The 15,189-nt window shown below is 41.2% G+C and overlaps 1 pseudogene; it reads left to right on the top strand.

The window, feature by feature from the left end:
- The first annotated feature begins 436 nt into the window (after positions 1-436).
- Positions 437-7,404, top strand: LOC120449704 (annotated as a pseudogene).
- Positions 7,405-15,189: the final 7,785 nt, after the last annotated feature.

The raw sequence follows: 15,189 nt of genomic DNA, 5'->3' as shown, positions 1-15,189 counted from the left end.
GGGATAGGAAAACCCCGACCCCAATACCGGCGAATTGAGCGCAGAGCGCAGCATAGTGCAGGAAACCCCGATTCCCTCTCCAGCCGAGGCTGTAACCGAAAACAAGCAACAGCCGTACTATATACAATATATGTAGTCATACAATATAATTCATTATAAAAAAATGGCGCCAAACGTGAAGCACACGAGGTTGTAAAGGACGTGCGATTCGCCGTCAAAAACTTAGTCAATCTAACCTATAATTTCTGGCCTTCATCCTGTTTGGTTGATACCGAGATCATACACAGTCAATGTACAGATTACAGATTTTGTAGTTACTAGATTACAAATCGGTAGTCAGCTTGCGGAATAGAAGTTCTCACTTAAAATAAAACATGGGGAGAACTACACAAGGGACAATGTTTATTAAATGATTACTTGCTGGATGCGGATCCAGATGTTCGACCAAATCTCAGGGAAGCGGAAAGGACAGCGATGGCTTGATATCACAAACGAGAGCTCCAGCGGCGTAGTGACCTACTACGACATCAAGGTGCGAGTGGGCAAGGTGGAGTGGCTGGTGGAGCGCCGCTATCGCGACTTTGCAAATCTTCACGAGAAGCTGGTTGGCGAGATTGCCATCAGTAAGAAGTTGCTGCCGCCGAAAAAGCTGGTCGGGAATAAGCAGCCCTCTTCTTTGGAGCAGCCTCGTGAACAGTTGGAAACGTATCTCCAAGAGCTTCTCATCTACTTCCGGACAGAGCTGCCGCGGGCTTTGGCCGAGTTTCTAGACTTTACCAAGTACCACATTATTTATCTCTTACAAGATCTTGGCAAGCTGTTTAACGAAAGCGGGGATGCTCTGCTCAGCTCCAAGTAGGAATACAACCTTTCAGCCCTAGAGGTCTACGCTATTAGTGAACGGCTAAGTCTTCCCTGCCCACCGAGCCTGGATCGCGGTGGAAAGTACGACTTCTCGCACGTGCTGGACTTTTGTACCCAGCTTGTGGCATTGGTGGTCACCCCGGTCAAGGACAATGCTATCTACGCCCAGGATTACAATACAGTGGATGTGCCAATCGATCGCAGCAATATCATTCCGAACACTCTAAGTTTTAATCTAAATGCCTTCCGTAATCTCAAGACGCTCAAATTTTCGGCCTTGTCCACCGAAAACATTGTGGATATCGAGCTTCTAAAGCCGACTCTCCAGACAATCTGTGTTCATAACACGACCATACAGAACATAAACCAAGTCCTGCTTTGCGACAATCTACACAAGCACTGTGGTGTGCCAAGCCTGCTGCCAGAGACTATCCTTGCTTCCACCTCCGGATCCGGTTCCGCCACTTCAAATGGTAGTGTCTTGGTCAGTACGGATTCGTGGAAAGAGATAACAGAACTAGATCTGACAGGCAATCTGCTTACCCAAATCGATGGCAGTGTAAGAACAGCTCCAAAACTCAAGAGCCTAATCCTTGACCAGAATCGAATACGGACCGTCCAAAACCTGGCCGAACTTCCCCAACTCCAGTTGCTTTCGCTATCTGGGAATCTTATAGCAGAGTGTGTGGACTGGCATTTGACTATGGGAAACCTAGTCACTCTGAAGCTATCTCAAAACAAAATCAAGACTCTGAGTTGTCTGAGAAAACTGCTTTCACTGGTTAACCTGGATCTTAGTTCGAATCAGATCGAGGAGCTTGATGAAGTTAATCATGTTGCCAATCTTCCGCTTCTAGAGACTCTGCGCCTTACTGGAAATCCGCTGGCGGGCAGTGTGGACTATCGCTCTCTCGTCTTGGACCGATTTCAGGAACGTGCTGCTGAAATATCTTTGGACAACGAACCTGGTAATCAGCAGGAGTTAAATACTGCTTTGGTTTTGTCCGCCCTTCTCCAATCAAAGCAACGTCAGCAACAAAAGGGATCATTTTTACAGAAAGGGTGTCGATTATATAGAAAAATCTCCGCAGGAAATGATGGTTACAAAAGTATTACTTTTTGATTTTTTTTGCAACTAAACCAGGTCAACAATATTTTTTCTTAAGGTTGTGGACCTCAAACAGTTTAATGATTTCTTTCGAGGATATTTCCCACGTTAGCAATCATTTTAATTCATTTAAAGTGTTTTGTAAATTTCAATATGTTTTCAGCCAAACTTTATTTGAATATGTTTTATCATTTCTGTCCAGCTCGATGTGCAATAATTCACTGCTCACCTACAACAAAATATGTTAAGTAAATAAAATAAATTATAAAGACCACACGATTTTATGCGTTTTTTTCTGTTATTTCAAGTATCTAAGTGAGGAATGAGCAATTGCAATTCAATAATTAGGATTGATTGACCTCGCCAGATCAGAATAATTAACAAGTTATTTATATGCTTTATTGCCTCATACCTGGAACATACGGTCTTAGAGAAATTCTTTGAGATTCGACTAAAGACCGTAAATTAAATAATTTTGAGTAGCGATAGAAGTGAATGGGGGTATCTTGGTATGGAATTTGGCATTTATGGAACGGACAAATTTAATAAAACTGATTTTATAAACCAGAAAAGAGATTAAGATCAACAAGATGGAAAGCAACGATAACAGTATTGGAAATATTCCAAATAATCCCGAATACTGTCGAATTTGTCATGCAAGGCTCGAAAAAAGCCAGTTGGTTGCAAGAACCCCGTGTAAACATTCCTTTCACCATGCTTGCTTGACAAATTGGCTTAGAAGCTCTCCAGCTTGTCCTACTTGTCGCGCTCATTGTACTACAGAACTACTTACGTTCGTTGATGTAGATCTTTAGACCGAATTGGCTAATGCAGAACAGACTGAACGAGCAGTTGAGGGAAATGTACCTTCTGAGGCAGGAGATTCAAATGGAGAACGTCTCTCATTAGAACTGAGCCAAAACAAGGCAGAGGCCGGAACGAGGTAATAGTACAAGACAGGGCGTAACTACTAGATACATGCAAAGAAATGGGGTTGACCCTTAAAAACATCTATCCGTATACAAGAACCATACAATGGCATGGATAAACAGGAAATGATTAACGTTATTAAATCAGTCGTAGGTTCGCAACAAAAAACACTGTTAGAAGCTTACATAACACATTAATGCGATCCTGCATATCCAGCAAAGGCAAATGGGGATGCAAGCGTGTAGCGCTGAGACTGGTGAGACAGAACTACAGGAAAATGAATTAAGAAACTCTACACAGAGGTCGTCAGTTAGTATTTCTTCTATTAAGGTTGGACAAGTTATTCACGATTGGAAACTTAAATTCGATGGAAGCAAGAAAAGTCTATCGGCCGCAGAATTTTTTTACCGAGTTCGCTCATTGACAGCTCGAACTTTAGGTAACGATTTTCAACTAGTATGCGATCATTTGCACTTATTGTTATCTGGAAGGGCAAGAGATTGGTTATGGCAATTTCTAAAAAAGCACGAGGAGTTCACTTGGGAAACACTCTGTTTTGCTTTTAGGGACAAGTATGATGATGCAGACGATGATGTTGACTTATGGAGGAGAATTTCTAAACGTAAACAAGGAGAGAATGAATCTTTCGATTCATATCAAATTAGTGTGGAAGAACTAGTAAATCGACCAGTGAGATCTTTACCCGAACCGGACTTGGTTAAGCTGTTGATAGATAATTGGAAAAGTTCCCTTCGACTTGAATTACTTCAATTAAACATAGTTAGTTCTCAGTTAAGAAATTGTTAGCAGAAGTTAAGAAGCACGAAAAATTCTATAACGAAGTTCGAAATAATTCAACTAAAGCCTCATTCGCATATCGTCGTAATATTTCTGAAGTTAGTCAGGAACCAGATAATGTCGGAGATTCGCAACCAATAGTATCAGCCATCAATCGTTTTAAAATTACTTGCTGGAATTGTTTTGATGTCAAGACCATATTTTGCTATGGGTTTGGCACCAAGAATATCTATAAGCTGAATTGGCCGAAATGTAATCCTTCGGAAAACCGATCGAAGGATGTGTCGACCAGTCCACAGTAGGCACATCCGAACACCAGCCGACGCCGACATTTCTATTGGAAAAATCTTTTAAGGAAGTCGGACACGAATCAAAAAACGTAAACACTTCGTTTTTGCCTTTTCATGAAAGATTGTCTAATTACATGAAATTAGAAATAAGATATTTGGAAATATAAGCACCATAATTAGAGCAGTTAAACCTAGAAGATCCACTCTTCGTCTACGAAACTTCTGGAAAAAATAGTTCATACTCGTAGGCTTTTGATTTTTTCATTACAGAGGAAGGAAGATAATCGGCTCTACACTTCCGTGGTCATCAACGACAAGGAGTACAACGCCTTGTTAGACTCAGGAGCCACCGTTAGTTGCGTAGGTCATCCACAGGTTCGTAAGTGTTCCGGAAAAGTTAAGACAGCTAGTGGCAACCTTTGTCCCGTAAAAGGCAACTTAACATGCACCTTAACATATCGGAATATTACCGAAAACATAAACTTTTTTATTATACCTGACTAAAGTCAAGAAGTTTATCTTGGAATAGACTATTTTATAAAATTCAAACTTGCGGATAAGCTTGAGGAAAGCTTCAGTGAGCTAGATTGTGGTCCTGCAGATGAAGATATGGAATCACCAAAGTTACACAACCTTTCCATTAGTGATCAACGTAAGCTAAAAGACGTGATTGACATTTTTCCCTCTCATGAAAAAGAAGGCTTGGGGCGAACAAACCTCATTTCTCACTCGATTGACGTCGGCGAGGCTAAGGCTGTTAAACAAAGGCACTGGCCGATCTCACCTGCACGGGAGAAAGTTATGTTCGCCGAGATAGACGAGATATGTTAGCTCTTGATATAATCAAACCTTCTAGCAGTCCCTGGAGCAGCAATTGCGTTATTGTGCAAAAAGGAAGCAAGGTTCGGTTATGTTTGGACTCCCGCGAAGTCAATAAACATACCAGGAAGGACGCGCACCCATTACCTCAAATTGATGGGATCCTGAGTCGCTTACCTCCTGCACGATTTATAACCGGTCTCGACATGAAACATGCTTTTTGGCAAATAACGTTAGATGAGAAGTCGCGTCAGTATACAGCATTTACTGTTCCTAACCGTCCTCTTTACCAATACAAAGTCATGCCATTTGGTATTACTAACGCCCCAAAGACATTATGCCGTCTAGTGGATCATGTCATACCAGCCCATCTTCGCAACCGAGTTTTTGTTTATCTTGATGACTTATTAGTCCTTTCTTTTGCAAGAAATAGCACTTTATTTACGGAAGGCCAATTTAAGTTCTGCATGAGAGAAATAAAATACCTTGGATTTTTGATTTCCGACGGCCAGATCAAGACCGATCCATCAAAAATTCAGGCTATCAATGAGTTTCCACTTCCAACAACAGTAAAACAACTGCGTCGGTTCTTAGGCCTTTCCGGATGGTATCGGAAATTTGTAGATAACTATGCCACTATAAGTTATCCCCTGACATAGTTACCCTCCTATTCTGGTAACACCAAATTTTCTCGAAGCCATTCGCTTTTTTGTGTGATCGTGTGGGGCCTCGTGGTGTAGTTGATAGCGCAACTACCTGCTAACCACGGGGTTCAAACCCCACCCATGACGAGAGCAATTTTCGGAGAACAATACAAAAATTACATGGGAGAAAAACGGGGGCCCCCACATAGTACCAAGCGCACCCTGTGTTTGTCTGCGAACAGCAACAACACCCAGCAGGGCGAGCGCGTTACCAGACTGTTCGCATTTCTACGAATAACAACATAACACCGTAGACGCCAATCCCCGATGGCGACAGGTGGCAGCCCCACCACTGGGATAAGTCGCATCTGGCCAATCACCAGATCGGTCGAAAAACTTACAACGATTACTGAAACTAATACGAGAAATTTAAACATAAACGGCTCTCCAAATTCGATAACGACGATAGGCATCTCAAAACGGACACGAATTGGACAATGGAACGTTAGAACTCTAAGAGAACCATCTAGGTTAGCACAGTTCGTGGCGGATATGGAAAAACTCCACATTGCAATAGCTGGAATCAGCGAGATGAGGTGGGCTGGCAGTGGGGATAGCAATCAGATAGCAATCTAGTCCTACACAGTGGCAACAGTGACGGCAGCAGATATGGAGTGGGAATTTTCGTGTCCAATCGCATAAAGAAGGCACTGGTTTCCTGGGAACCCATTTCTGATAGAATCATGACCGCCAGGTTCAGATGTAGAGCTAGATACATAAACATTACTCAATGCTATGCCCCGACGGAAGACGCAAACGACGACACCAAGGACGACTTCTATACTGCCCTCACAGCAACCCTCAACAAGCTACGGCAAGGTGACATTAACATCCTCATGGGTGACTTCAATGCAAAAATTGGCCCCAACAACACCGGATTAAGATCTGTCATGGGCCAACATGGAACTGGGACTCGCAATGACAACGGAGAGAGATTAGTGGAACTCTGCCAGCAAATTCAACTGGTCATCGGCGGCACAATATTCCCACACAAAGATGTCCACAAATACTCCTGGACATCTCCTAGTGGTAACACGCGCAACCAGATCGACCACATTTGCAATAGCAGGAAATGGAGACACTCACTACTGGACGTTCGGAACAAAATGGGAGCATCTATAGACAGTGATCATGAGTTGGTCATTGAAGAACTTGAAATAAAGTTGAACCGCAACTACTCAAGGAACACTGATAACAGCCAACACCGACGAGCGCCCCCCTTGAACCTGCACCTCCTTAGAGACTCCACTCTGAGGACGAGAATGACGTCCACATTGCGAGAACAGCTGATCCCCCTAGAAGACCACCATCTGAAGGGACCTGGGACCTGATTAGAAGGAGGAACCACCTGAAGCCTCTGGCGGACCAGCTCACACAGTACCGTGAGGAGTATCGCGGACTATGCAGAGCGGTGAAAAGGTCGGCTAGAAAGGACAAAAGAGCACAGCTGGATAGACTTGCGGCAGACGCAGAACGAGCAGCCGGCGAGAACAACATGCGCTCGCTATACCAGCAGATTGCACGGATCACAGGAACCCATCACAGACAGAACAAACCAGTCAGAGATCTAGAAGGTAACCTCTTATCCAAAGACGACGCACACATCTGAAGATGGGGCCAACACTTCATGGGAATTAGCCACACCACATCACCAAACGTGGCCATAGACTACAGGAGTGTTGTGCCGCCCAGTGGGAGTAGCAGTATACTCTCTGCACCCCCGAATGTAAGAGAAATCGTGAATGCAATAAAGAAGCTGAAGCACAACAGGGCAGCTGGCGAAGACAACATACCAGCCGAATTGCTTCAAGTTGACACCCAACTAATGGCTGAAACATTGCATCCACACTTCTCACGCATATATGAAAGCGAGACGGTGCCAGACTCCTGAAAAGGCGGAATCATTGTGAAGCTTCCCAAAAAAGGAGACCTTAGTGACTGCAACAACTGGACAGGAAAAACACTGCACAACACCAGCTACAAGATCTTAGGTTCACTTCTGAACGATCGCCTCCAGGAAAAAATTGAGCCAACAATCCGAGACGAACAGGCAGGCTTCAGACCACACAGGAGTTGCGTAGACCAGGCAAATACACTTCGCATAATAACCGAGCAAGCTGTGGAATGGAGAGCCCCGCTTTACCTCCTGTTCATCGACTTCAAGAAGGCATTCGACTCAGTTGGAAGAAGAAAAGGAGTACCTGCAAATCTCATCGCCATCATCAAATCGATGTATGACGATGCCAACCTGGCGGTACCGCACAATGGAAAAACTAGTGCACCTTTCCAGACAAACACCGGAATTCGGCAAGGCTGCCCGCTGTCACCACTCCTCTTTAACATCGTAGTCGACGAGTTAATGAGCGAAGTATGCTCTTCCAAGCCCGGAATTACGTGGAACCTCACCAGACACCTTGAGGACTTGGACAACGCAGACCACATCTGTCTCATATCGCACAGACTCGACGACAGAGGAAAAGTGACGACTTCGTCAGGATAGCCAGCAGCGTAGGGCTCGAGATAAACATAGCGAAAACAAAAGCTATGCGCTTCAACTACTCCAACCAAGGAAACATCATCATACATGGGAACCCAATCGAGTTCGTCAACAGTTTCCCATACCTTGGCACCATAATATCCAACAATGGAGGAGTGGATGATGATGTCTCGAGACGCCTTGGCAAAGCCCGCTCAGCTTTTGTGAGACTATACCGCATTTAGAAAAACAGAGAAATAAGCTGGCGAACAAAGCTCCGGATCTACAATGCGTGTGTGAAATCCATACTGCTATACGGAAGTGAGATATAGCTCGTCACGAAGAAAATAACGCAGAAGCTACAGGCTTTCAGCAACAAATGCCTGAGAATCATATGTGGGGTATTCTGGCCAAACAGAATACCCAACACAGAACTGTGGCGCGAGTCCCCGATTTACATACAAATAAACCCGAGTAGCATAGTGAGGATGGCACTAGACTGGAACCCCCAAGGAAGCAGGCGAGTTGGAAGGCCAAGAGCAACCTGGAGAAGAACCGCTCACCAAGAACTAGATCAAATAAACACCACATGGGTAAGTGCAAAACAGACAGCTCAAAATAGAGTTAGATGGAAAGCTCTCGTAGAAGCCCTAAGTTCCCGAGAGGAATGGAAGGAATTTAAAAAAAAAAAAAAAAAAAGTTCGTTCGGATTGGGTTGCGTCCTCGCTTAACGAAATGAGGGTTTGAATTGCCAATTGGGTACATGTCATGCAAGTTATCCAAAGCACAACGAAATTATTCCGTAACCGAACTGGAATGTCTGGCTGTTATTAAGGGAATAAAAAAATTGCATGCGTACATCGAGGGTCAAGACTTCTTGGTAATTACGGACCACGCATCACTTCAGTGGCTCATGCGTCAAAAAGATTTGTCAGGAAGGCTTGCCCAATTGCATGGTTTTGACTTTCGCATAGAACATCGCATGGGTTCTCAAAATGTCATTGCTGACACACTTTCAAGGCAGAACGAGTCTGTAGAGGAATTCGAAGAATTAAGTCCGATTATCGATTTGGAATCGGAAGAGTTTCGCTCGTTTAAGTATTAAGACCTGATCGATCGCATTCGTGCAAATCAAGAAAAACTCCCTGATCTTAAAGTGACTGGCTATGTCTATAAAAGAACGGAATTTATTACTAACGAAACGGGGTCTGACGATAGTTTATGGAAACTTTGGGTACCTTCCAAGTTAACCCAAAGTGTTCTTCAACAAGCTCATGATCCTCCAAGCGCATCGCATTGTGGCACAGGAAAAATGATTGAAAAGCTTTAAAGGTATCTGTTTTGGCCAAAAATGCTTATACAAATTCGAGAGTATGTAAAAGCCTGTTCGACCTGTAAGCAAACTAAGAGTCCGAACGTAGTTCTTCGTCCCCCGACGGGAAAACCAGGCAAACAGAGAGACCATTCCATGGACTGCATATGGATTTGTTTTGGATACCCTCGTTGGAAATCAGGAAATATAGGATTGTTGATCATAGTGGATCAATTCACTAAGTTCCATATCCTGTGTCACTTGAAAAAATTTACATCTGCCAAGATATGTGAATACCTGGGGAATCCAATTTTGTTGACATTTGGAGAACCAGAGTCAATTTTACCTGACAATGGATTTCAATTTCGGTCCGGATTCTTTGAATCGTTTCTAACCCGATATTCAATCAAGCATATATGCACTGCTGTTTACTCTCCTCAAATTAACGCAAGCGAGAGATTAAATCGTTCGATTTTAGCGGCGATTCGTGCTTACGTGGGTACAGATCATACAACCTGGGATCAGAATTTGAATGAGATTAATGATAACATTCGATCTAAATAACACACCACCATAATCATTCAACTGAAAATAAACTAACATTTCTCATTGATACTGGTGCAGATATCTCACTTCTGAAGGTAAATTCTGATAACTTCCAAATTCAAACAGAAAAAATAATAAACATCGAAGGCATAGGCCAAGGTGTGATAAAGTCTCGAGGAACAACCTCAATAGAACTCCAATCAACAAAATATATTATTCCACATGAATTTCACTTGGTAGACCCAAATTTTGCAATACCATGTGATGGAATAATAGGCATTGATTTTATAAAGAAATTCAATTGTCAACAAGATTTCAAACCAAGTGAAGACTGGTTTATAATTAGACCCCAAAATTTAAATTATCCAATATATGTTCCGCTAACATATAGCGCTGGCAACAATACAGTTCTTCTGCCAGCCAGATCACAAGTTATTCGGAAAATAGGCATTAATGCTGTAAATGATTACATATTTGTTCCTAATCAGGAAATACGCAATAGGATTTATGTTGCAAATACAATAGCAGCATCCAAACATTTATACATTCGACTTCTAAATACAACTAATTTCGACCAATTGGTCAAAGTAAACAAAATCCAATATGAAAATTTAAAAGATTATGACATTCATAATACCAACACTAAAACAAGAGAGAACGCTATAGTCGAGTTCCCCGACTATCTTATACCCGTTACTCAGCTAGTGGAAGTGCAAAGGAGAGTCTTCAACAGTTTTTGGCGATTTGTGGGCGTTAGAGTGGGCGTGGCAAAAAGTTTTTTGGCAAATCGATAGAAATTTGCAAGACTAATACAAAAATGAAAAAATATCAAAACATTTTTCAAAAGTGTGGGCGTGGCAGTTTTGGGCGGTTTATGGGCGTTAGAGTGGGCGTGGCAGCATGATTCGACAAACTTGCGCTGCGTCTATGTCCCTGGAGTCTGTATGCTTAATCTCAACTTTCTAGCTTTTGTAGTTCCTAAGATCTCGACGTTCATACGGACAGACAGACGGACAGACGGACGGACAGACGGACATGGCCAAATCGACTCAGCTATTGATCCTGATCAAGAATATATATACTTTATATGGTCGGAAACGCTTCCTTCTGCCTGTTACATACTTTTCAACGAATCTAGTATACCCTTTTACTCTACGAGTAACGGGTATAAATAGAAGCGAACAAGTACATTCAAAACTAAAGAAAAATTTTCCAGACCAATTCAAAAATCAGTTAACTGAATTATGCACACAGTATAGTGATGTGTTCGGACTGGAAACCGAACCAATATCAACCAACAACTTTTATAAACAAACATTAAGACTTAAAGATGATGAACCCATTTATATAAAAAACAAGAGAGAACGCTATAGTCGAGTTCCCCGACTATCTGATACCCGTTACTCAGCTAGTAGAAGTGCAGGTTTGTGGGCGTTAGAGTGGGCGTGGCAAAAAGTTTTTTGGCAAATCGATAGAAATTTAGACGACTAATACAAAAATGAAAAAATATCTAAACATTTTTCAAAAGTGTGGGCGTGGCAGCTTTGGGCGGTTTGTGGGCGTTAGAGTGGGCGTGGCAAAAAGTTCTTTGGCAAATCGATAGAAATTTGGAAGACTAATACAAAAATGAAAAAATATCAAAACATTTTTCAAAAGTGTGGGCGTGGCAGCTTTGGGCGGTTTGTGGGCGTTAGAGTGGGCGTGGCAAAATTTTTTTGACAAATCGATAGAAATTTACAACACCAATACAAAAATGAAAAAATATCAAAACATTTTTCAAAAGTGTGGGCGTGGCAGTTTTGGGCGGTTTGTGGGCGTTAGAGTGGGCGTGGCAGCATGATTCGACAAACTTGCGCTGCGTCTATGTCCCTGGAGTCTGTATGCTTAATCTCAACTTTCTAGCTTTTGTAGTTCCTGAGATCTCGACGTTCATACGGACAGACAGACGGACAGACGGACGGACAGACGGACAGACGGACGGACAGACGGACATGGCCAAATCGACTCGGCTATTGATCCTGATCAAGAATATATATACTTTATATGGTCGGAAACGCTTCCTTCTGCCTGTTACATACTTTTCAACGAATCTAGTATACCCTTTTACTCTACGAGTAACGGGTATAACTACAAAAGCCCGCATAGCCATATTGAAGAAATTCAAAAACAAGTAGGGAAATTAATTAGCGACAAAATCGTCGAACCGTCTGTATACGAGTATAACAGCCCACTCCTGTTAGTTCCGAAAAAATCATTACCAAATTCACAAGAAATGGCGATTAGTAATTGACTATCGTCAAATAAATAAAAAAACTACTTTCTGACAAATTTCCACTCCCTAGAATTGATGACATTTTAGATCAACTAGGTCGAGCTAAATACTTTTCATGCCTTGACTTGATGTCAGGTTTTCACCAAATAGAACTTGAGGAAAACTCAAGGATTATAACATCTTTTTCAACGAGCAATGGCTCATATCGCTTCACGCGATTACCATTTGGTCTTAAAATAGCACCAAATTCATTTCAGAGGATGATGACTATATCATTCTCGGGTTTAGAACCCTCTCAGGCATTCCTTTATATGGATGACTTAATGGTGATAGGATGTTCAGAAAAACACATGATTAAAAACTTAACTGACGTTTTTAATGTATGTAGAAAATATAACCTAAAGTTGCATCCAGAAAAATGTTCATTTTTCATGCACGAAGTGACATTCCTAGGTCACAAATGCACAGACAAAAGAGATGCCAGATGACAAGAAATATGACGTCATCAAAAATTATCCTATCCCTCATGATGCGGACAGCGCAAGACGATTTGTAGCATTCTGCAACTATTATCGTCGATTTATAAGGAACTTGACTATTCACTGCACATAACTAGATTATGTAAAAAGAATGTCCCTTTTGAATGGTCAAGCGAATGCCAGAAAGCATTCGAATACCTTAAAGAAAATCTTATGCACCCCACATTATTACAATATCCTGATTTTCGCAAAGAATTTTGCATTATAACGGATGCTAGTAAACAAGCTTGTGGAGCAGTTCTAACTCAGAACCGTGACGGGATTCAGCTCCCAATAGCTTATGCATCACGTTCATTTACAAAAGAAGAAAGCAATAAGAGTACAACCGAACAAGAACTAGCGGCAATTCATTAGGCAATTACCCATTTTAGACCATACATTTATGGCAAACATTTCACCATTAAAACGGACCACAGACCATTAAAGTACCTATTTTCTATGACTAATCCCAGTTCCAATTTAACTCGCATGCGGTTAGAGCTTGAAGAATACGACTTAACAGTAGAATACCTAAAGGGGAAAGATAATTTTGTCGGAGGCGCACTCTCGCGTATAAATATAATAGAAGACATGCAACATAAAGTCCTGAAAGTCACTACCAGGCAACAAAGTAGACAAGATAAAAACTGTACAGTAACAAATAAGGAACTTGTTGGAGCAGTAATTTATGTTAAAAAGAAACACTTGTAATTTGTAAACTTAGATATGAAATGTAAACATAGCAGAACAGCTTACATGAGAGCTTAATTGTATTTAATGTATTTAAGCCCAACGTACACGAAGTCATAACAAATGATGAAGTTCGAAAAGTAGTCCCCTTGCGAATAACTGAATCTATTTGTTTACTAAAACGAGGAAATAAAGTTATTGCAAGAATTGATGTTGACGATTTATATACCAATGGTATTTTTGATTTAGGTCAGTTCTTCCAAAGGCTTGAAATGCAAGCCGGTATACTAAAAATCAGCCAACTCAAATTGGCACCGAGTGAAAAAATCTTTGAAACCATTTCAATAGATAATTTCAAAAATAGAGTAGAGTTCAAGAGTAGAGCTACTCCAGCCGGTGACCATTATAAAAACTGAAAAAGAGATACAATCAATACTGTCTACATATCATGACGATCCAATTCAAGAAGGTGATACAGGCATTACAAGAACGCAAAAATAAAAAGACACTAATATTGGAAAAATATGACTCGTCATATAAAAGAGTACATACGTAGATGTCATAAATGCCAAATGTCGATAACAACGACACATACAAAGACCCCAATGACTCACACAGAAACCCCAACAAATGCTTTTGATATAGTGACAGTGGACACAGTAGGTCCACTACCGAAATCAGAATATGGCAACGAATACATCGTCACACTTATATGTGATTTAACGAAGAATCTAGTAGCAATCTAGTTGCAAACAAAAGCGCATATACTGTCGCAAAAGCTATATTAGAAAATATTATACTAAAGTACGGTCCAATCTAAGTTTTCTGTGTTTGTGTATTATTATGTGCGTGTGCGTCTTATTTAATAATATTGTAGCATTTGTCTAATACGAATATATAAATTGTGTTGTCAAATATAAATATTTAAAAAGAATATTAAAAAAAATAATTATAAAATCGGTTATATAGCTAACGTCAGGCGACGCATCGTTTATCTGCCATTTCGCTTAACTCGGAAAATATTAATAAAATTATGTTTTTACACAATAACATTGAAAATTAAAGAAAAAATATATATATATTTATAAGATAAGAATATAATGTATTATCAGTTTTGTAATAATAAACAATAATATTAAAACACGAATTTAGCATCTTTTATTGAAACTCACACACACACCACACATACGCAGACAAGACATTCGAATCACCCATTCACTTTACTCGGTCTTCACTTCATTCGTTTCAGAATGTGCCGTTTGAATTGAATGAATTGAAGTAGGCGCGCGTTGCCGACTTCACTTCGTTCATTTGCAAACGCGCCGAATTCACTTCGTTCGTTTCAACACGAATGTCTCATTTGCCGGTTTAAATGGTGTTATGCAGCCCTCTATTGCGAACATCATATTAGTCTTCGCTCTCATAGCCTGGAAAGGTCCCGTTAAAGCTCGCTTTGCTCGTCGCCTTTGCAAAGAGTACAGCGAATACGCGATCATTTCGATTTTTCAACTCTGAGACGACAAACGCTCTGAAAAGAGCAGGCCACTAAAGTGAAGTGAAAACACGTGCCGTCTTTAAATAAAACAGTAATCGGTCAAGAAAGTGTAGTAAACCGTAGTGCATAAATCGCCACTCTTCGATTCCTAAAATTTGTAAGAAGTGTACATTGTATTTGCAAAGACAGGTAAATAAAAACACGGAACACCGTTATTTTGTGCAGAAACTGATCACGAGTTCTTTACAGAATTGAGGTACTGTTGGCCGGCAAAGTTACACGCCTATGTGCAGCCAAGCCACGCGGTGTACATATGTACATATTGGCGCGGGTGCGCTGGTATTAGTGCATTCGCGAAACACATATT

The sequence above is a fragment of the Drosophila santomea genome, chromosome 2L (genome assembly GCF_016746245.2).
Source record: "Drosophila santomea strain STO CAGO 1482 chromosome 2L, Prin_Dsan_1.1, whole genome shotgun sequence".
NCBI lineage: Eukaryota > Metazoa > Arthropoda > Insecta > Diptera > Drosophilidae > Drosophila > Drosophila santomea.
Note: the sequence above shows the minus strand (reverse complement) of the source record. Positions and strands in the feature narration are given on the sequence as shown.